General features: G+C 46.4%; 1 pseudogene; it reads right to left on the bottom strand.

Moving 5' to 3' along the window:
* Positions 1-14,344: 14,344 nt before the first annotated feature.
* LOC118782284 overlaps positions 14,345-22,195 on the bottom strand; it is a 295,763-nt pseudogene continuing 287,912 nt past the window's right edge.

Below are 22,195 nucleotides of genomic sequence, written 5' to 3' on the forward strand. Positions count from 1 at the left end.
ACAAAGAAATATGATCTGGAAGACAGGTGCATTGTGTGTGGAGTTCAGAAGCATAGGGACAGAATCTTCTTCTGCAGGAGGTTCAAAGAGCTAAATCTGTCTGAGAAGAAAGCCTCTGTAAAAATGCTGGGGGCATGCAAAAAGTGCCTAGGGTGTCATGGGGATGATGACAACTGTAGAGACACCTGTGCAAAAACAGAGACTGCAAAAAGGGAGGCTCCTCAGATCACCATTACTTTCTTTGTCCGAAAACGAAAACCAAAAGTGGCAATGAGGACAAGGCTAGAAAAGACAGCAGAAATGAATGATCTTCTCCTGAAAGGTCCAGATGTCCTGAACCCAATCAGGGTTGTCCTTCTCAGGTTCAGAAGAGGAGTATATGCAGCCCTAGGAGACATCAGTTTTCAAATTGATCTGACTCAAAAATAAAGCTTTGCCATTTGCAACAAACAAAAACTTGTCCAGCAAATTTCTCTCTATTGTTGCCTTGGCAAGTATTTTCAAAACAGTATAACAAGGATTTTTGAGTTGCAATTACGGCAGACATATTTTCCTTGATGGAAACCCTGTAGATTGTACAGTCTAGGCTATTTGTCAGTGAATAAATTCTACAACTCCTCAACACCTAAGCCAAGTTCCCATGTCTTGCTTGCCACCTGCTGATTAAAGTGAAGGGGGTTAGCCCCGAAGTTAGCGTCAACTTCGGTGCTGGAGCAGAACACAAAGTCTCCCCTGTGTTTCTCAACTAATGTTACAGTCTGGACGCTGAAGCAGGAAAAAAAATTTTGTACTGCATGTTTCCCTGTTCTCAACAACGTATTTGAAGCAATACAGAAATAAATGTTTTAAAATGATGTATGGAGCAACAGTTACGTCTGTTGTTGGGATTGATGACAGTGACGGAGTACTAATTCTCTTGAGCTTGTGTTCGCTGGCAGTACATTACCTTGCGCTGGCTAGCTAGCTAAATCATTGTAGCTGCCCAGAATAGAGCGAACCGTTACATCGGTTGCTCACAGTGTGAACGCAGGGTCATGTTCATGGAGCCAGCTTGAGATGATGCATGCTTTGCGACAAAGTACATTATCCTGTATCCATTTTAAAAAGTTTTGTGGCATTCAAATGGTGCTGAACTGGTAGTGGCCTAGTGAATACTAACAAAATATGACAAATGACCAGTGAGCGTAGGCCTAAATGTTGACTTTTCAGGCCTTCAACATTGTAAATAAATGTCCATTAGCCATTGTTACAAACTCCCAGTTCGACATTTAGTTATACATATACAAAATATTTTGATATTGTAATTATTATATTTTTAAAAAATAAATATGTGTCAATTAACCAATAAAAATGTTGATTTTTGCAAAAGGAAACCAAGTAACTGTTCACTATAAGAGACTCTGCAAGCTTTTCCTTTTTCTCTTTAATAGAACACTTAAAATTATTTTCCTTATCTGATTACTTGATTAATCATCAGGATAATCTGTAGAATACTCGATTATGAAAACAATTGATAGTTGTGTGGCAGGCGAACATTTCACAAATCTGAAGTAGAACATTCAAATCAATTATAATGATAAAATCGTTTCAACATCAAAATATGCATGAGTTAAATTAAGTAAATTCCTCTTTCTGTCCTCTTTCCTCACCAAAATAAATATCTTCATGGAAAAATTAAGTGCTGCAGTGTGATACAGCACACATGTAAGATGACTCAGACTGCGAAGTTTAAAAGTGTTTTAAAGGATAATGTCAATAAATAAAACAATAAATAGACATAGAAATCTTAATTCTGGTCAGCATGCCAAACCTTTTGTACAGACGGTTTGAAGCATTTTGTAAGTGTTTTAGCTGACAATGTAAACAAAATAAATAGACAAAAAAAATCACAACTGTGGTCAGTATCTTCTGTACAAGTTTTAAACAAGCAAAGCCATTATCCTACAAGTTACAGGGAAGAAAGACAAGTCTGTCTACAGTCTCAGGTTTTAAGGCTGCCCTGTAACAGCTAAAAAGCTTCTTGAATCCCTCATTTTCAACAGTGCTAATGGGAAGCATGTCTTTTGCATTGGAATATGCAATTGCATTTGTGATGTATTTGTGTCTTTTTGTTTTTTTGTTGTAAGGCACGGTGCTGGAAAATGTTCATACGATCGTTTGCTGCTGGGTAGTCACACTGGGTGCTGGCCTGGTGCTTGTTGAGGGTCCACTAACAACATTCATTTGGGACTGTAATTTCGTACTTTCTGCGTGTTCTAACAGGTGATATTGTTTGAAATGATGAAACAGGTTTGTGGTGTTGCCCGTTTTTGATGGCACGTGTCTTCAGCATAGTTTGCAGTGTACACTGCTCTGTTTTTTGTCAGATTGTAAATAGCCAAAATATCTCCAAACTATTGAAGTTGAGTGACCTTTCTTGTCGACCATGTCTTCACCCTTCGAGCTGGTCATGGACACTGCTTTTTCTTCGGTGTTGTTCATTTCTCTTATTTTGCTTATTCCATTCCAACTACAAGTCTGTCAGCCACCGCATAAACAATACCACGCGCTGGCCTGCGTTTATACCTCTCACCGTGCAACCTAACTTGTGCAATGCATGCCTCTGTTCCTGCGACATGATTGGCAGTTCGTGATTCATTTCTGTGCATGCTATCTAAGCATGGAAAGTAATTATATCGAACATTTATCGGACATTTGTTATATCTCTCTCGAGGAAAATTATATCGCGATAATTATTGTTATCGTTTTATCGCCCGGCCATACTTACAACTATTAATTACAAAAGGTGATAGAAAAGAAAAGCATTTTAAGTGACTATAACAAGAAGGGCTAACATTTGCTAACTAGACTAAGATGCCAATAAAAATGTATGCCTGGCTTCTTGAGGCAGACAGTGGATGGTTCGTGCAGCACACTTAAAAGAAAAAGTGTATTTCTCAAAATTATGTTGTAGGTTATGCCCCAAACACCTGAATAGTCTTTCCAACTTTCCCTACGAAGTTAAGGTGGGAGTAACTGACAGTCATTTTAAGCATGTAAGTCCTCTTTGCCTCTGAAATAGAGATTCTCGAAATTTGTGGAAGTGTCAGTTGCCAGTTCACAAGAGATGCATATCCAGTGTTTGAACTGTTCAAGTTGATTGTTAATGCTAAAGTAAAACTTAAGTGTACGTACATGCTTGCATATGCAGTCATTTTAAGCATGCAAGTCCCCTTTGCCTGAAAAAGAAATTTGTGGAATTGTGAGATGGCAGTTCACAAGAGGCACTGGATTTTTATTTTTTGTTTTGTTTTATTCTTAAATTCTTTGACTTAATGTGCTGAAACGGTTGAGGCCCAGTAGGATTTATCACACTGATGTCATTTGATGCATTTGAAAAATGCACATGTTCTGCAACATAACCCAAATTAAGGACATTTCTTGACACAATTAATAAACATCTAGCAAAGCTGCCTTAATCAGAGAATGGTGTCTCATTACATTGATGAGCAATTCACAATGGGCTTTATTCATGTCTTTGTATGTGATTGTAGATGCTAGTACAACAGTGTACTTGTGGAAGTGTCAGTTGCCAGTTCACAAGAGGCACACAACCAACTGTTCAAGTACAGTATTAGTAAAACTTAAGTGTGCGTACAATTTTTAAGGCGAGAGTCTACAGATGAATAGGGGAAAATTTTTTAACTAAAAGGTATCACCATGAAACTTTGCCAGTTGATTACTTTCATTATTATAATTTTTTGTATTGCAAGTTTTCCAGAAATTCACTTTTAAATATGCAAATTAGGCAATATCTCATTAATCAGAAAAATCTCAAAAAATGTCATAAATATGTCAATATCTCATAGATCAGAAAATACTATGTACAGGAATTAAAAATGCATTTTCGGCATGTTTTTAAGAACAAAATGTGTACTAAATCAGAAAATAAGAAATGTATAAACAAATTCTTCTGTAATATCCTCAAGAATACTGTTATGAATGAATATGTAAAGTTTGCTTAATATAAGCGCTCTAGAAGTTGAGATTTTTGGTTCAGAGCATGGAAAAAAAAACTAATTTTGAGAAAATGGCCGTTGAAGATATATTGTGAATTCTTATATTCAACAAGTAGTATTTAATGATTATAGCAACAACAACCCATTCAATGATACCCCTTAACTGCTCATCAAACAACTAAATATATCTAAATTGTATACTTGTATTATTATATTAACTACAACTAAGGATCATAGGCACAGGACCTTCAAATTACTGCGTAGCCCTTTTGTGCTGTACCTGTCTATCACATGTTCTCATGCTGAACTGCGTTATCTTTGTTCTATCCCCCCAATTAATTTGCCATGCCTGCCCCATATGTAAGACCTTCTTTTAATTCCTGCTGGTGTCTTTTGAGCTTTTTAATTGTATCAGAGGACTTTCTCTTATGCTTGGCACCCGCGGCAGTGACAGCTTCGGCTTTTGCAATTCTCTGATCATCCTCATCTGTAATTGCATCAACTATGATGGCAGTGCTCTCAAGCCACAACTTCTCCATCATTGCTGCCATTGCAGAGGGACCCTCATTGAAAGTGGCAATAGCCATGCTGGCTGCAGCCTCAACCCTGCCTTTGCCTACAAACACAGTATTTGGACATCTAGACCATATAACTGAATTCAGACATTCATTTGCATTTTGGGTGCCCCCATGTTGCATTTTCTGTCACAGGCTGTCACATTCTGTGGTAGATGGGCAAAGATTTTTTGCCAGCCTCACGAGATAAAAAGGTCCCTGAATGTTCTTTGTGACTACCTGGATTTCCATCATTCTACATTCTACAGCTCTCAGGTACCAACACCAGGACAATTTGCACCTCGTATGGAGTGGATTTTCATCAGTTGACATTGAGTGGAGGAGACCACCCCATATCACTGCTTTCATTTTTTCAAGAGACCCCTGGTTGTCAATTATTGGCCCTCTGCAGTAGTTCTGTATTTTTACATTTAAAGGCAGTAAGCTTTCCCACCCCTTTGCCACCCAATTTTCCATCTGCACTAAGTTTCCATAGTGCCGTTCCCATGCGCTTGTGAGCATGGTTGATGCATTCTAATTTCGTAATTTCAAAACCTGGATATGGATTCAAAGTAACAACCCCCTTATATGCTGAACTGACACCATCAGAGAGCATTTCAGTGTAGCGTAAGTGGTGGCGATGAACTGATTGAGCCCATATTCATCTAGCTGCCTCCTGCTCCATTGCTTTACTTGAACCAAGGAGGTTCTTAGCACAATCATCATGGGATTGTTTCCAGTTGTTGTACTCTTCCTGTGTGATCCTATTCTCTCTCCTTGCACTGTCTTTCAATACACGAGTGACAATATGAAGACAAAACTTCAAAGTCAATTACCAGACCTGTAAGGATGTCAATACACACACCAATGCCATAATTTGATGTGAAGCCCCTCTTCTGCCATGTCCCATCAAAAGAAACACTGATGTTTATGACTGCAGCTTTATTCTCTCTCAGAATTTCTGCTCCCTGGTCCTTTCCATTGACTCCAGTCCTCTCTCTATTTCTGCCACTAAGACAAATTGTGCACTGTGTCAAAATGATGTATCGATGTCAATATCACCAACTGTTCAATTAATCTGTTAACAAATCAAGTTGTATTGATACAGCATAATTTTGATTTTAGCGGTGGAAACAAAGCAGTGCACTCTATCAAAACAGCGACGGTGCTGAATTCTAGTAAGGATTCTAAAGAAACATTCCGAGACAATAGCTTATTTTTAATCACTATGTTTAGCCTTACTTATAAAATCATTAGCTAACGTTCGTAGTGATATTGGAAGCTTGGAAATCAGTAACTTTCCCATCAAGGATATATGGATAGATAACTTAGTAGCTAGTAAGATGGATTTTTAACCAGGAAATGAATTTAACTATAGCTTTGTAGATTATCTTGTCCAACGTTAATTTGTTATTAACTAATGTTAATTAAATAAGTTATTCATTCAAATATCAATCATCAGTTATTATTTATAAACATTTATTTCACGCTGCTCCAAAAAACAGAATCTAGGGAAAACACTGTATTCCACTATGTATATTATATGTATATATAAATTAATATTACATCCCAAAATAAATTAGATGCTCTGTCTATGCTACTAAAAGGAAAAGTATACGGTATCAATACAACAAACAGGCATTGACATTAATTAAGCAGAATTCACTGAATTCATGAAATTATTATTCTGTCACGGAACTTCAGTTCATTATACAGCACAAATATGCATGCAGTAAAAAGATCGTATTGCATTGCCTGACACTTACTTAAAGCTGTTCATTTCTCAGATCTCTGTACTACACCTGTCACTTTCCTGTCGTGACTCTGATATGTCTTTAGGTAGAGTGATGGAATGCCTAAAACTTTACTGATCTTCCTTAGGACGGCATATCCCAGTCCTAACTCATGTGCCAACAGGACCATTCTAACATTAGCATCAAAAGCTACATTGCCCCTGGCTGACTCCTGAAGACTAAAATTGACAAGTCTGCCCGAGAGTCACGAGGGGTTAGTGCATCAAGGCGCAAAATTCAAGAAATGGGGAAAGCTCAGGGGGATGACAATGATGGACCAGCCACACAACAGTGGCTTATAATGCACATGTCCTGTTTAAATGAGCTGCTGGATGGATTGCTCTGTCCAAGTTGCATGGAAGACGTCTACATATAAATACAGAGCTACAAAACCAAGGGTTTTGTAGCAGTCTTCTGTTAGAATGTATTTTTTGCATAGAAGCAAAATAACCAAAAATCTGAAAATTGATGAGTGGAAGCAAAAACTTTTTGCCTACCGTGTCTCGCCTTAACTGGTCTAGTTCATTGTGGTTAGTGCTCATGTAAAACAATGTATGGGTACACTTGCACAGCCATTATTTTCAGTATGTATATCCTCTGCCTCTGAAGAAGAAATTTGTGGCATTATCAGTATCTAGAGAAGTAACGAGACAAATAAACAAGGTTTCAGCTAACTTTCACTTGTGTGCTCTTTATTTTATTTATTCATTTATTTATTGAGCATTCCTTAAATGCAATTACAGCATAATTAGATGAACAAGTGGTTGGCAGAACACTTGTATAAACTTGTAAACCTTAGTAAAGTCAACAACAGTAGTCAAAAGTTGACAAATCTCAAAAATCTCTTGCATCATGTTGCCTTGATAATTTGAGTTTTCTCAACATTTCCTTTTTACACTGTATGATCTGAGCAGCCTCATCACACCTGCCAAGAAGAAGGGGACCATCCTTGTCAGAAAAGCATTTCGGGAGGCAGGGTGAACCGCCTGAACCGAGACACGTGGAACAAGCTGCTCTCTGAAAGCCTCAGGGAAGCCATCAAGTTGCTGAAAGAGTACTTGCAGCTAGGTCAGATCAAGTTCTATAGGGGGTCTCACACCAGCTGGCTGGAGGGGAAGACCATAGGGAATCACATTCTCAGATGAAAGTGTCAAAACCTACGGAGCAGTGATGTACCTTAGGTGGTATATCTAAAGTGAAAGGCCTTGAGGCAGGAGGTAAATCTGACTTGAATCACCTCATTCTTGACCAGGGTACCTCTGGGAATGAGCAGAGAACAAGGCTGAGAGAGGCTTTGTCAGGGAGAACACCTGATGGCTTAGTAGTAAAGAATCTAGTGGAATTGAACACGTTCAGCAGTTTGACCAGACTGGTCAGGGCAATCGCCTGGTGCGGTGAGTTGCTAAGAAGTGGCTGAAGATGAAAGGCCAGGCCACAGGATTGACAAAGTGGGGGGGCGATGCCTTCAGAGAAAAAAGCCAAAGAAGCTGTGCTGATGGGAAGAGAGTGTGAAGATGCTCTCAGAGATCTCTTCCTTGCAGCCCAGGGGGGTGTGAGTTTTCCTGACTTTTTCTCAGCAGGTTAGCAGTATACAAAGACAAGGACTCTGGAATTTTGGTTTGTGGAGGTAGAATTAAGATCTTTAATGAGGACAAAACTGCAGTTCCAATCATACCGTATGAGGCATGGATATCTACATTGTTAGCCTTGGAAGCCCACAAAGTAAATCATGAAGGAGTAGCAGGAACCTTTGTCACAATGAAGAAAAAATCTTGGGTGATAAAAGGCCAGGGATGAGCCAAGAAAATAGTAGACAGCTGTGTGATCTGCAGAAAGGCTAGGATGAGACAGTGCCAGCAGATCGTGGGTGACCTTCCGTCCGAGCGGGCTGTAACCGCTGTAACCGCTGCGCCAAAATCAAGGACCTGTTTGTAATCAAGGACCTGTTTGGCCCTTACAAAGTGAAAGACGAAGTAAGGAAGAGGGTAAGACTCAAAGTCTGGGTAATTGTCTACTGTTGCATGGCGTCGAGAGCCATACACACCGATGTTGTCAGCTGAGGGATTTATGCTGGTTTATCAGAGATTTACAGCTTTAAGGGGACACCCCAGGAAGTTGTGGTCAGATCCAGCATCAAACTTTGTAGGGGCCAAGTCTGTCAATTTCAGACCTTCCTCTACATGGCAGCCAAGCTGGCCAATGAAAGGCCCATTGATGCTAAGAGGATTGTGTGGGGTACATCAGTCTCAACTCTCTCCTACTTGGACGGGCAGGGCCAAGACGGGACTCAGGAAGCTTCGAGTTCGAAGGCTACCCATACAAATGATTAAGAGTCATCCAGCATTGCTACGATACGCCTGACAGCGCTACTGATTGAAATACTTTCATAATACCACGTCTGTTTTATTCGTAGGGCTGGGCAATAAAACAATAACAAAAAAGCGTAGACCATGAACCAATAGGAGAAGTTGGAATGACTATGGAACAGCAACATAGTGCACGAAGGTTCTGGGGTGACTTCCAGGGAGGGCCAATGCTGAAGGTCTCCAAGGTCACCCACTGTCCTGTAATAGCCCCCAAGATTACCCCCATAGCAGTGTCTTACAATGGCCTATATACAATGTTTATGACCTAGGGTAACCCCCCAGCATTAGTTAGGCATAGACATCATATTACTTTTCAGTAGTAGTGCTTAATGCATACAATATTTTCCACTATACAAAGTATAATAGAATACATATTATTTAAGGCTAACATATTAGATTGTCTGGTTTCCTTATACACTTCCAGACCTCCACATGTACAGTAAAGATAAAGTAAATAGCTAATGTAATATATCAATAACTTCAGTTAATATGTCAATAACTGTGGTTAAAGCTAACATCTGTTGGCAATGCTTATGATGTTTGCTGGCAATAGCTTATTTCCACTATGTAACAAGCTTACATAGTGGGGGCGGGGGGGGGGGGGGGGGGGGTGAAAGTGGCAAAACTCATAATTTACATAAGGGGTATACACTTTATCAAAAATTTTCCACCACATGATACAATAACATCCATCTACAAATTACAAATGAATGATATGTCCACCCTGTGATGTGCATGTCCACCCTGTCGGGTTTAAGTTGCCGAACAGGGTGGACACTTTGAGCTTCAGTTAGCATATTAGCTTACAGCAAACGGTGACTAGCTAACTAGCTAGTCTGGTTGTTGAAGAGAATTTGGTATAGTTAAACTTACATATTTTGACAATATTGTATTCTAATCACTTCCAGCATATTTTATGCCGACAGGGTGGACATGTTAAGCTTTGGCAGAGCAAGTAAGCAAACTTGTACAAAGAAAATGTGTCAAAAGGAAAGTCAGCTACTCACTCACCTCAGCTGTTGAATTTCCTGCCACTGAAGAGAGAAAAAAACTGTTGTTGTGATGTCACTAGAGTGGATGGCCTTTTCTTAAAGGGGTAGATTACCCAATATAACAGGGTGGAGAAATCATTTAAGGGACGCACACAAACACTTCTCTTTTATTATTTATTATTTATTATTATTTAAAATTAAAATGATATGATTTTATTACCAAATGATAAATGCACTTAAATTGAGTAATATCTTATTTAACAGAATAATAATATGAAAACAAAAATTTAAAATTTTATGATTTGACTATATTTTACTCACATTGAAATTGAATGAGCAGTACATGGGACATAGCAAATAGCATACATCCTCTTATACAAAACTGAAAAAAATCTACAAAAAGGATTCTAAATAGCCAAGTAATGCCCAGCGATGGTGCCCAGTAGCCCCCTCTCAAGGTCAAAAAACTTGAGATTGTGTAGGCCTTCTCTTGTCTGGTTGACATTTGAACTGTTGCATAAAAGGACCACAGCATCTTGTTAAGACCCTCAGCATTTAATGATTGAAAATCGTGTTTCTTGTTGTTTTCGACTACCCAGTTTCTTAAAACCCTAATTGCCCATGTTGTTGATTTCTTTCATTTCATCTTCACTGATGGTTTTATGCCTTTTGTTGCATGTTTCCACTTGTTCCCTAATTTTTATTTTGACAGACGTACCTCCTTTTTGGACTGTCCAGTATGTTGGTTTTCATCCAAGTCTGAAAGTCTCCATTCTTGCCAAAAAGGTGCGATGGTGGCGATGTCACTTTGTTGATGCTGTAGATATGTTGTTGCTGTTAACTGTAACGTTATCTAATGTTATTACAATGTTGCCGTTATGTTCGGTTGTAAATGGAATCTTCAGTAAAGTTGAATGAGCTTGCATATTCATTTCGAACGGTGATAAGGCCACTTTCACTGGAACTACTTCATAGCCGTGCATTATTACCGTGCATTTACTGGGAAATAATGCACACCCCTCCAGCCAATCAGAAATGAGTATTTAACCAAGCCATGGTATGTCACAGTAATAACGATCAATTTGACCCAACGTTCTCAGAATATTCAGCAATTTTATTTGCTAACGTTTCAACTTGTTTGTGGTTTTAATCTCCACCATGACATTCACTAACCTACTTCTTCTTCTCCTTTTCCTATCACTGGCGGGCGTGGTGGACTACCTGGAGTGTGTAACATCATGACTTTATAAAGAATACTGGACATTAAACCTGTTTAAATAAAGCCATTTGAACCTGTAATTGTTTGTCCCATTTCTAACAGACAAGTTTGCAAAATCTAACGTTAGAAGGCTAAATTGATTTCAGACAGAAATGTATCAGGTGACTCTTCTGAGTACACAGACTACAGCGATGCAGATTATATTCCAAACTAGGATGGCAGCACCTCAGATAATAGTGGGCCTCTATACCCCATTTCCAAAAGACCCTTGATAAATAAAAGATTTCCATCTTTCTCCGAGAAAAGTACTGAGACAAATGTATTCGACAGTCCTTCCATTACCATCCCAGCATCATCGCAGAGCACAGTACAGCAGAAAAGGGTGTATGACAAAAAGCAATACTGCCTTTTTTGTGGAAAGCCTTTCTATAAAATTGCAAGACACCTTCAGGCAGTGCATCATAATGAAGCAGATGTTGTAAAGGCAACAGTGTTTCGAAAAAACTCGAAAGAGAGAGAAAAGAGTGCAACCAAATCTCCTTAGAAAACGCAGCAACTTTGCTCACAATGCAGACATTGTCAGAAAAGGATCAGGGCAAATGGTTACCTGTTATCGGCCAAGTTGGAGAAGGTCTGCACAAGATTTCATACATTGTATTCATTGCCAGGGTCTCTATGCAAAGAACACTTTATGGAAGCATGTGAAGAACTGACAACTAAATCCAAAAGATAACTATGGATCTCAAGGTGGAAGAAAATATGTCCATTCCCGGTGTGCTTTTTCGATGCCAGTAAGACTTGACATTAGCAAAGGCTTAAAGGATATCCTGTGTCACATAACTTACAATGAGGTCTCATTTATTGTTAAGAATGACAAAAGCATTATGTAGTTGGGCGAGCATTTATTCAACAGGATGGGCTGATGAAAACAAACATGACTACATCAGGCAGAAGCTGAGAGAAGTTGCCAGACTTCTTCAGGCAGCAAGAAAGACCACTCCATTACATAGGATGGAAGACTTCATAATTCCTTCAAACTTTCCACATGTCATATCAGCAGCGAAGACCGTGGCTGGCTACAATGCACAGACAAATTCTTATGGCACACCATCGTTGGCACTCAAACTTGGCCACTCTCTTAAAAAAATCTGCAGTATTGTTGAGACCAATGCCATAATTGATGGAGATCGTAGTTTTGCAGATTCTGCAGGGAATTTCAGGAAGGTCCATCAGGCCAGATGGAATGAATATATCCCTGCAGGGGCTATAACCACTCTGAAAGAGGCAAAGTGGAACACACCACAGTTACTACCCATCACCCAGGATGTGAAGTTGTTGCACTTACATTTGGAAAAGAAACAACAGGAAATGCAGAGTATGCTTAGGATGTGCCCCTCTAGAGATGCTCATTCTGATCTGGCCAAGGTCACGCTTGGGAAGTATCCAAAATGCATGTGAGTGCATTTGTGTCAAGTGATCAGACAGAGCTACATGAAGACATAGCCATCTGCCTGTCTGAGCTGGAGAGAAAGCTGTGTCAGCATTTTACATGTGTTGAAATCAGGGGAAAAAGAGGAAGAAAGGTTCCAGTCCTACTCAGACCAGCAATGGTGTCTGCTATGGAGCTGCTCGTGGAAACACGTGAAAAGCGTGGAGTTTTATGCCAAAATCCCTTCATGTTTGTCCGGCCAGGGCCATCATCTGCTCACAGAGGGACAGATTGTATTCACAAATTTGGAGAGGAATATGGTGTCAAACATCCTTTGTCCTTTATCCTCTACGAAGCTCAGAAAACACATTGCCACCATGTCAAAGGTCTTAAACCTTGACTAAAATGAAGCTAACTAGTTAGCTGACTTCCTAGGGCATGACATTCATGTCCACAGAGAATACTATCGCCTGGTTTACACCTGGGCAGATAAATTTCAACGCAAAACTGGCAGTTGCAAACTGCGTTACCTTTAGTAAATCCAACGGAATATCTAATCAACCACACTTATCATATTCCCTCCTATTATTTGCACGATCCGCCCATAAATGCATATGCAAAAAGCACTGTGCGGTGACACAGCATATGCACTTCAGATAACAGGCAAACTGTGATTAGGCCATTGCATCCATTTGCTAAATACAATGCATGTTGCAAAGAGCAGAATGTGCTTGAAAGGACACGCAAAAGGCATAGTAAATTTGGCCCTAGGTGTTTGAAATAACACTGTTTCTTTAAGATCTGTGTTTATGACTGTCAGTGCTCCGCCTCCTTAGCTGTTGTGTTTTTGTTTTCCTTGCCCATGTGCTTTTGTTTTCCTTGTGTTTTAGTCCTGCCCCGCTCCCCGCCCGGTCTCCGCCCGCCTGAATGCCTGCACACCTGCTTCCCATCCCCTCGTCAGCCCTGCCCTATATCTTCCCTGCTTTTCCCTGTCCTGTTGCTAGTTCTTCACAGTGTGTTTCTCCTGTTTCAGCCCCGCCGTTTGCGTTTTGCTTCGGTCTGCGTTATTCCTCGTTTTCGACTGTCAGGAGTGACACAATGCCCAACCAGTTCGCCCTCCTAGGGATCCGCCCGCCACAAGAACGCCAGGACAAGGTGAGTAGGATAGCAACTCTTTATTTTTTTTAGGTTAAAAAACACAAATTTAACAAAACAATTCATAACATTTGAGACGCCGCTATCCCTCTCCCTGCGAAGCCCCTCCCCCTATCCTTCTGTCCACCCCTGTCTGCCCTCCTCGGCTACAAGCAGGCGGGAACGCTACCCAACCGCACACACCAAAAAAAAGGAAAAAAAAGGAATCCCCACACACACACACACACACACACACACACACACACTTAGCCTCACTACAAACACCCCATGATCTGGCGTCCCCGCCCACCTGGACACCGGGAGAGAGAGGACTGCTCAATTTCACCACCGGGGGGGAGTGCTGCCGCTGCGGGGGAGGCTCCTCACACGCACGCACGCACACGCACGCACACGCACATCACACAAAACGAACAAAATGAAAACGAAACTATAAGGGGGGACGTAGCTCAGCCCGCGCCACGATGCCGGGCTTCGCCTACGTCCCAAAAAAACAAAAAAAATTAAATAAACTCCAGACAAGGCCCCCGCGTCACTCCCATGGGGGCTGGCGGCTCTGGCGGCGACCCACGTCTTCTCCCCGGTAGTAACTCCGCCGGCTCCGCGGGATCACACTGAGGGAGACACAGAGCGGCAGCCGGTCAGCCCTCCCTCTCCATCCCATGCTGGTGACTCACGCACCCTCTTGAGGTTCCGCAGTGCCACCTCCCTTCCAGCTAGGGGATCCACCTCCCCAGCATGCGCTTCCACGGGGCGGGGGCTCTCTTCGACCCTGGCTGCGTCCGGAACCAAGTGATGTTTTCCCCGCTCCCTCAGGGATTCGCCGCTGGAGCTCCTTCGGTCACCGCTCTTCTGAGGCCGCCTAAGACACACAAACACACTCGGCCCAGCACACCAAAGCAAAAAAAAGAAAGAAAATTTAGGCAAACAAAGTAAACTCAAAACCCGCTCTAGGTCGCGACTCCCAGAGCTCAAACTAAACGCAAAGAAAAAAAAAACAGCAAACCAAAAAACATACCCTAAACTCGGCCGTGCCGGCACGTTCAAAGGAAAAAAAGAAAAATCAAAAAACCCAACTTCACACTAAAACCCCATGTGACAACCTCCGTTCGCGTCTCTCTAGTGCTACTCCCACTCACCTGCACCAACACCCGGTCACCAGGCAGCAAGGGGAGGTCCCGGACTCGCCGATCATACCTCTCCTTGTCCCGGCCCTGCTGGCGCCGCACCCCCTCCAGCACCCGCTGGTACACCCGTAGCAGGGTCTGATGGTGATCCTTCACCCATCCCTCCAGGGTCCATCGTCGCTCGGGGGGCGGCACGTTGAGGGCCAGGTCCACAGGCAACCGGGCGTGGCGCCCTGTCAGGACAAAATGCGGGGCATACCCTGTGCTGCTATGGACCGAGTTGTTATAGGCCTGCAACAGGGCCGGCAGGCGCTCCGGCCAACGGGACTGCTCATCCTCTCGCAGTGAGCCTAGGAGAGACAGCAGTGTCTGATTAAACCGCTCGCAGGCCCCATTGCCCTGGGGATGGTAGGGGGTGGTACGGATCTTTGTACATCCATACAGCTCACAGAAAGCCGCGACCATGGAGGACTCGAACGCCGCCCCCCCGGTCAGAGAGGAGTCGCTCAGGGCAGCCCCAGTGCTGTGTCACCGCACCCCACAGTGCCTTGACCGTGGTCGTCGCCGACTGGTCCCTGACAGGCACCGCCCACCTGTACTTTGAGAAAAAATCCGTCAGCACGAGCAGGTAGGGGTACGGGTCGCCCGGGCGCCCCAGCGCAAGATAGTCCATGGCCACCACCTCTAAGGGGTAGGAGGTGGAAAGAGGGACAAGGGGGGCCCAATCTGCCGTCCAACGCCGCACATCCGCCCCCAGACCCGGCCAGTAAAACCGCTGGCTTAAGGCAGCCTCCAGCTTGTTGGCACACAAGTGACCCAGGGCCTGATGGTACCGCTGCCAGACACCCTGGGCCTCGCCCCGGGGCACCAGCACCTGCCACAACGGCTCTCCAGCAGCCCCGTCCTGCACCCGGCGGCAGAGGACCCCCCCTCGTAAATGGAGCCGCTCCCATTCCCTCCACCACCTACCTTCCTCGGGTGAGGCCTTCCTCCGCTCTTCCCGCCGAGGGGGCTCCCCGCTCTCAAGCCGCGCCGCCAGAGCCCGCAGATGTTCATCCCTCCGCTGTAAGGACGCCCAGTCCCACGCACCCTCAGCTGCGGCATCCAAAGCCACCTGCGCCACAACCCCCTCCTCCCCAGGCAACCGAGACAGGGTGTCCGCATTAGCATTGCGGGATCCAGGGCGGTACTTTACCTCCAGATCATAACTTGCTAACTGTGCCACCCACCGCTGCTCAGTCGCCCCGAGGCGCGCCGTTCCTAGGTGTACTAAGGGGTTGTAGTCGGTGAAGACCGTGACCTTAGTGCCCCAGAGATAATCCTTAAATTTCTCGGTCACGGCCCACTTCAGCGCCAGCAGCTCCAGCTTGAAGGCGCTGTAGTTCTGGTCATTCCTCTCCGCGGGGTGCAGGCTCCGGCTGGCATAGGCAATCACCCTCTCCTTACCCTCCTGGACCTGCGACAACACAGCCCCCAGCCCGTCCATACTGGCATCCGTATATACCCGGAAAGGCAACGAGAAGTCAGCATAGGCTAAGACTGGGGCGGAGAGCAGGGCAGCCTTCAACTCCTCGAAGGCACGCTGGCACTCGGGGCCCCACTCCACCCGCTGTGTGCGCCTACCCCGAGCTGCCGTACCCACCAGCAACCGATGCAGGGGAGCCGCGATCTTGGCGAAAGCGGGGATGAACCGCCGATAGTAGCCGGCAAACCTGAGAAACGCCCTTACCTGTCGCACAGTCTCAGGGGCCGGCCAGTCCCGCACTGCAGCCGTTTTTTCCGGATCCGTGGCTACCCCCGCCTGACTGACGATGTGCCCCAGATATCGCACCTCCTTCCTCAGCAGCTTGCACTTCTGAGGCTGGAGCTTGAGCCCAAAGCGCCCCAGGCGCTCAAACACCACCTCCAAGTGCCTCAGGTGGGTGGAAAAATCTGGGGAAAAAACTACAACATCATCAAGGTATATCAGCAGAGAGTCATGCAGCAGGTCACCCAAGCACCGCTGCATGAGGCGTTGGAAGATGGCCGGGGCATTACATAGCCCAAACGCCCTCCGCTCAAACTGATATAAGCCAACGGGGGTAGCAAACGCGGTCTTCTCACGGTCCCGTGGATCCACCGCCACCTGCCAATACCCACTGGCCAGGTCGAGGGTAGAATACCACTCTGCCCGCTTCATCCCCGCTAATGACTCCTCGATGCGGGGCAGAGGGTGGGCGTCCTTGTGGGTAACGGCATTCAGGCGGCGGTAATCAACACATAACCGCCACGCGCCGTCCTCCTTTTTCACAAGGACCACGGGGGCTGTCCAGGAACTGGAACTCTCGGTGATCACCCCACTCTCTAGCATCCCCTGCAACAGAACCCGCAGCTCGGGATAAAGGCCAGGGGGAAAAGGGCGATACCTCTCACGGCTGGGTGGAGCATTACCGGTCGGGATGCGGTGATACACCGCATCGGTACACCCAAAGTCCTCCTCGTGGGCTGCGAACACCCCCGCCCACTTCTGCAGCAGCTCCTGTGCCTGACGGTGCTGCTCCCCCGTGAGTCCCTCCAGCTCCGGCGGGGGCAGTGGACTCCCCACCCCCAACGGCACCTGGACGGTCCCCACAGTCACCTCTACCTCCCCGGGGCGGGGGCTCCGCAGCACCACATCGCACTCACCCTGAATCTGCGAGAGGTCAAGACAAGAAAGGGTTGCCAAGGGGCGTCATCGGCGTAAGGTCAAGGGATGGGGGTGCACGTTCATCACACGGAGGGGAACCTTGCCCCCCCGTGGCCGAACGACGGCCCGGGCCACCTGCCACTCACCACCTTCCTCGAGCCCCTCCAACAGGCAGGGCAGGCCCTCCAGGTGTTCACCTCCCTCCACGCGGACCCACTGCACCACCTCGGAGCCAGCCGGCACTTCAGTGTCGTCGCTCCGACCCAGCCGCAGCGTTCCACGTTTCGGGGAGAGGGCCTGCACCTGGGCCCGGCGGCACAGGGCAAAAGCCCGCTCCCAGGCCCGCCGAGCACGGCCCTGCTGAGAGGCAGAAAAGGTTAGGGCACCAGGCTGTACACCCCTCATCACCTCTTCCCAACACTGGGAGATAATGTTCATCCCCAACAGGACGCTATCTGACCCTAAACAATGGTCCTCTACTACAATAACGCCCTTATCAGGGATGCGGACCCCCCCGACTACAAAATCGAAAACCACATACCCCACAAAGGGTATGTCTAGCCCATTGGCTGCCCGCAGGGACAACCACTGCAGAGCACCCGTGTCCCGCTCGGGAAGGCCCCCAAACCACTTCCTGAAAAACCCCTCACTCATCAGGGTGACCTGTGAGCCCGTGTTCAAAAGACACGGCACCTTAACCCCACCTACCTCCACCTCCACCTGGGGGCATGGCCCCAGGACCGCTATACGCTCAGGGCAGTCTTCGCCAGTACCCCCTTGTACCCCGCCCGCGTGCCCTACCGCGGACGGGGTTGGGAGTTTAACGGCGCACGCTGGAGACAGTGGCGCTGCACATGCCTGGCCTGCCCACATGCAACACAAATGGGCTGGCCATCAGCGTCCCACTGAAACCGCGCCGGCCCCCGACCCTGCCTGGCGGGGCGACGGCTCTCCGGGCCACGGGCCTGGGGCTCCCGTTCCTCTACGGGCGGGGTGGCTGGAGCCTGCGGCCACTGCTGTCGAAGCTCCGCGATCAGTGCTTTGCCCAGTGCGGCCACCTGTTCTTGGAGCTCCTGCCGCATTTCAGCCCGCACCTCGTCCTTCCAGCGCTCCAAGTCCCCTGCCTGGAGCGGAACAGCCAGCAGCCGAGGTTCCTGCGAACGAGAAGCACAGCACATTGCCCCGTGCCCCCCCGGAACTCCAGCTCAAGCTCGCGGGCCTCACGACCCACCTGCTGGAAAGTGAGCGCGGGCTGCCGCCTCACCTGCCTCTGCAGTTCCTGTTTAAGGGGGCCCCTCCGTAGGCCAAGCAGAAACTGGTCCCGCAACACCAGGCTGTCACCATCCACCGCCGGCTCCCGGGCCCGCCATTTGGCGTGCACCTCCCGTAGCTGAAGGAGGTACCCATCCAAACTCTCCTCCCGCTCCTGCGCACACTGGAAGAAGTCCTGGCGAACCACGGGTAGCGGTGTGGGGTGGGCAAACAGCTCCTCCAGCATGGCCCACAGAAGGGCGACCGTGTTGCGCTGCTCCACCGGCACGAGCAGCACCTCCCGGCGGGCACGTCCCTCCAGGGCCCCCATCAGAAAGTCAACCCTTTGTTCCTCTGTGAGCCCTTGTGCCCGGAGCATAGCCTGAACCTGTGCCCGCCACTCCCCATGTCTGACTGCGCCTTCTTCCCCAGAGAACTTAGGGACCCAGGGCGCGCACATAAACCAGGGGACGGGGACACCACCCGGCGGAAACGCCGCACCTGCTCCTCCCCGCTCATCCATTCTTGTGACAAGGCAGATCCTGCCGACTTACGCCAATGTTGTTAGTGTCAGGAGTGACACAATGCCCAACCAGTTCGCCCTCCTAGGGATCCGCCCGCCACAAGAACGCCAGGACAAGGTGAGTAGGATAGCAACTCTTTATTTTTTTTAGGTTAAAAAACACAATTTAACAAAACAATTCATAACATTTGAGACGCCGCTATCCCTCTCCCTGCGAAGCCCCTCCCCCTATCCCCTGTCTGCCCTCCCCGGCTACAAGCAGGCGGGAACGCTACCCAACCGCACACACCAAAAAAAGGAAAAAAAAAGGAATCCCCACACACACACACACACACACACACACACACACTTAGCCTCACTACAAACACCCCGTGATCTGGCGTCCCCGCCCACCTGGACACCGGGAGAGAGAGGACTGCTCAATTTCACCACCCGGGGGGAGTGCTGCCGTTGCGGGGGAGGCTCCTCACACGCATGCACACGCACACCACACAAAACGAACAAAATGAAAACGAAAGTATAAGGGGGGACGTAGCTCAGCCCGCGCCACGATGCCGGGCTTCGCCTACGTCCCAAAAAAACAAAAAAAATTAAATAAACTCCAGACAAGGCCCCCGCGTCACTCCCATGGGGGCTGGCGGCTCTGGCGGCGACCCACGTCTTCTCCCCAGTAGTAACTCCGCCGGCTCCGCGGGATCACACTGAGGGAGACACAGAGCGGCAGCCGGTCAGCCCTCCCTCTCCATCCCGTACTGGTGACTCACGCACCCTCTTGAGGTTCCGTAGTGCCACCTCCCTTCCAGCTAGGGGATCCACCTCCCCAGCATGCGCTTCCACGGGATGGGGGCTCTCTTCGACCCTGGCTGCGTCCGGAACCAAGTGATGTTTTCCCCGCTCCCTCAGGGATTCGCCGCTGGAGCTCCTTCGGTCACCGCTCTTCTGAGGCCGCCTAAGACACACAAACACACTCGGCCCAGCACACCAAAGCAAAAAAAAGAAAGAAAATTTAGGCAAACAAATCAAACTCAAAACCCGCTCTGGGTCGCGACTCCCAGAGCTCAAACTAAACGCAAAGAAAAAAAAACAGCAAACCAAAAAACAAACCCTAAACTCGGCCGTGCCGGCACGTTCAAAGGAAAAAAAGAAAAATCAAAAAACCCAACTTCACACTAAAACCCCGTGTGACAACCTCCGTTCGCGTCTCTCTAGTGCTACTCCCACTCACCTGCCTAAATAGTCCTGGCGAAATCACTACGGACAGGCAACAGGTGCGGAGCACACACCAGGCAGCGAACACCGTCATTAGCCAATAATGCAGCCCTGCTGCACGCCCGAGCCTCCTTGCGCTCCCAGGGAGTGCAGCGCGATCATGTCAGGAGAAACTCCTGACACGACCCTGCTCGTATCCTGACCTCGTTTTTGCCTGCCACCTTGCCACGTTCGCCTGATTGCCTGCCTGTCCGGTTCCCGACCCTGCCTGCTCCGGTTTCCAATCCTCATTCTGTCCATGGACTGCCTTCTGGTTTTTGACCCTGCCCGTTTCTGATTAGCGATCTGCCTGACTATTTCGTTAAAGACGCTTGGAACCCGAAGCTGCCTTGGTTCGCGCCTGAGTCCTTGCCTGAGCCTTGTCAATGACAAACTCATTAAAAATGATAAACTCTACAGCCATATCCAGAACATTGCCCTTAAGTTCAAACAATGCAAACTCAGTGGCGTATTATTCTTACATGTTTAGTAACTAAGGTGAAAGTTTTTGACAACTGATATTCAGATTCAGATTTGAAAAGTTAATGATAACCTAATAATGTGTGTGTTGAATATTATTTGTCTTTATCAGAAAAAATGTATCCATTAAGTGATGACCCAACATTAAGTGCTGAAGAAGAGGAGCATTTTACTGCGAGCACTGCTGCTCTTTCAGAAGAACATGTAGAGGATGACATGCCAGGTCCATCAAAGATTTCTTCTGCTGATACTGTGATGCATTTTAATCAAGGGGAATGTAATATCACATATCTTTTCAGCAAGGAATGTTTAGTCTTGGAGAAGCCATGGAGAATATTTTTTGTAACCATATGTTACAGGACAGAGGGGCTGTGGTCAATTCCATTTCAGATTAATTGAAATTTAAAGGAGAGTTTAACAAAAAATCAACGCGTAAATATGCGATTCCTTATTGTGAAGACAGTTTGGAGGCATATAGTCAACTTTTCCCATGTGCTCTGTAGCTGGAAAACAAATTAGAGGTGTGTTAAGTGTTCACATGACTCTGTGATTTAAGATACGGGAATGAATGCAGCCCTCATTACAAAAGGGGAATTGTAAAATCTGAGAGCTGTGGAAAAAATGAAGCTTACTGCCAAATGAGTTGAACCCGACAGGGTCACTCTTCTCAGTCATGATCCCTGTCTGTACTGGTCCTTCAGTGCTAGAATGAACTCCCCACGGGGGTTAGGACAGCAGAGTCACTGGCCATCTTCCAATGCAGACTGACCCACCTCTTCAGACTGAATCTCGGTTCCACTTCTATCCCCACCCCCTAATACCTGCTACTTCTTGCATTCAATGTTAATTTTATGTGTAGTATTATGATGTGTTATGAATTTGTATTCTAGGACCTGTTGTATCGTAGTATACTTGGCTTTTGTCAGAGTGCACAAGTTAACCTGTGTTAGGGCTTGAATACTGTTATGTTCACATTCACTGGCCTGGCCTGACATTTGTTGCTTGTTTGAATTGAATGCATACACTTATGTTCTATTGTGATGGAAGTCGCTCTGGATAAGAGTGTCTGCTAAATGCATGCAGTGTAAAATCAGCTTTTCTATGTATTGGCATGGGGATTGTTGATGATATCTCATTGTATTGGCCAAGAGCAAATAAATTTGGATTTGGATTTGGATTTCTTTTTTGTGATTTATTTGGATGTCCTTCTGCGTGCTTCTGAGGCCTGGTGGTCAGTGTCTGCTTGCCTGTGATACTGCATAGGATGGCTGTTTACAGGATTGTGTTCTATGTAGCTGGGCTGTAGTGTTACCTGTAAACCAAATAAACTGTTATTTCTGCCAATCGGCTCCCCTGATTGTGTGAATCGTGCAACTTTCAGTATACTGCATATTCCCA

The sequence above is a fragment of the Megalops cyprinoides genome, chromosome 8 (genome assembly GCF_013368585.1).
Source record: "Megalops cyprinoides isolate fMegCyp1 chromosome 8, fMegCyp1.pri, whole genome shotgun sequence".
NCBI lineage: Eukaryota > Metazoa > Chordata > Actinopteri > Elopiformes > Megalopidae > Megalops > Megalops cyprinoides.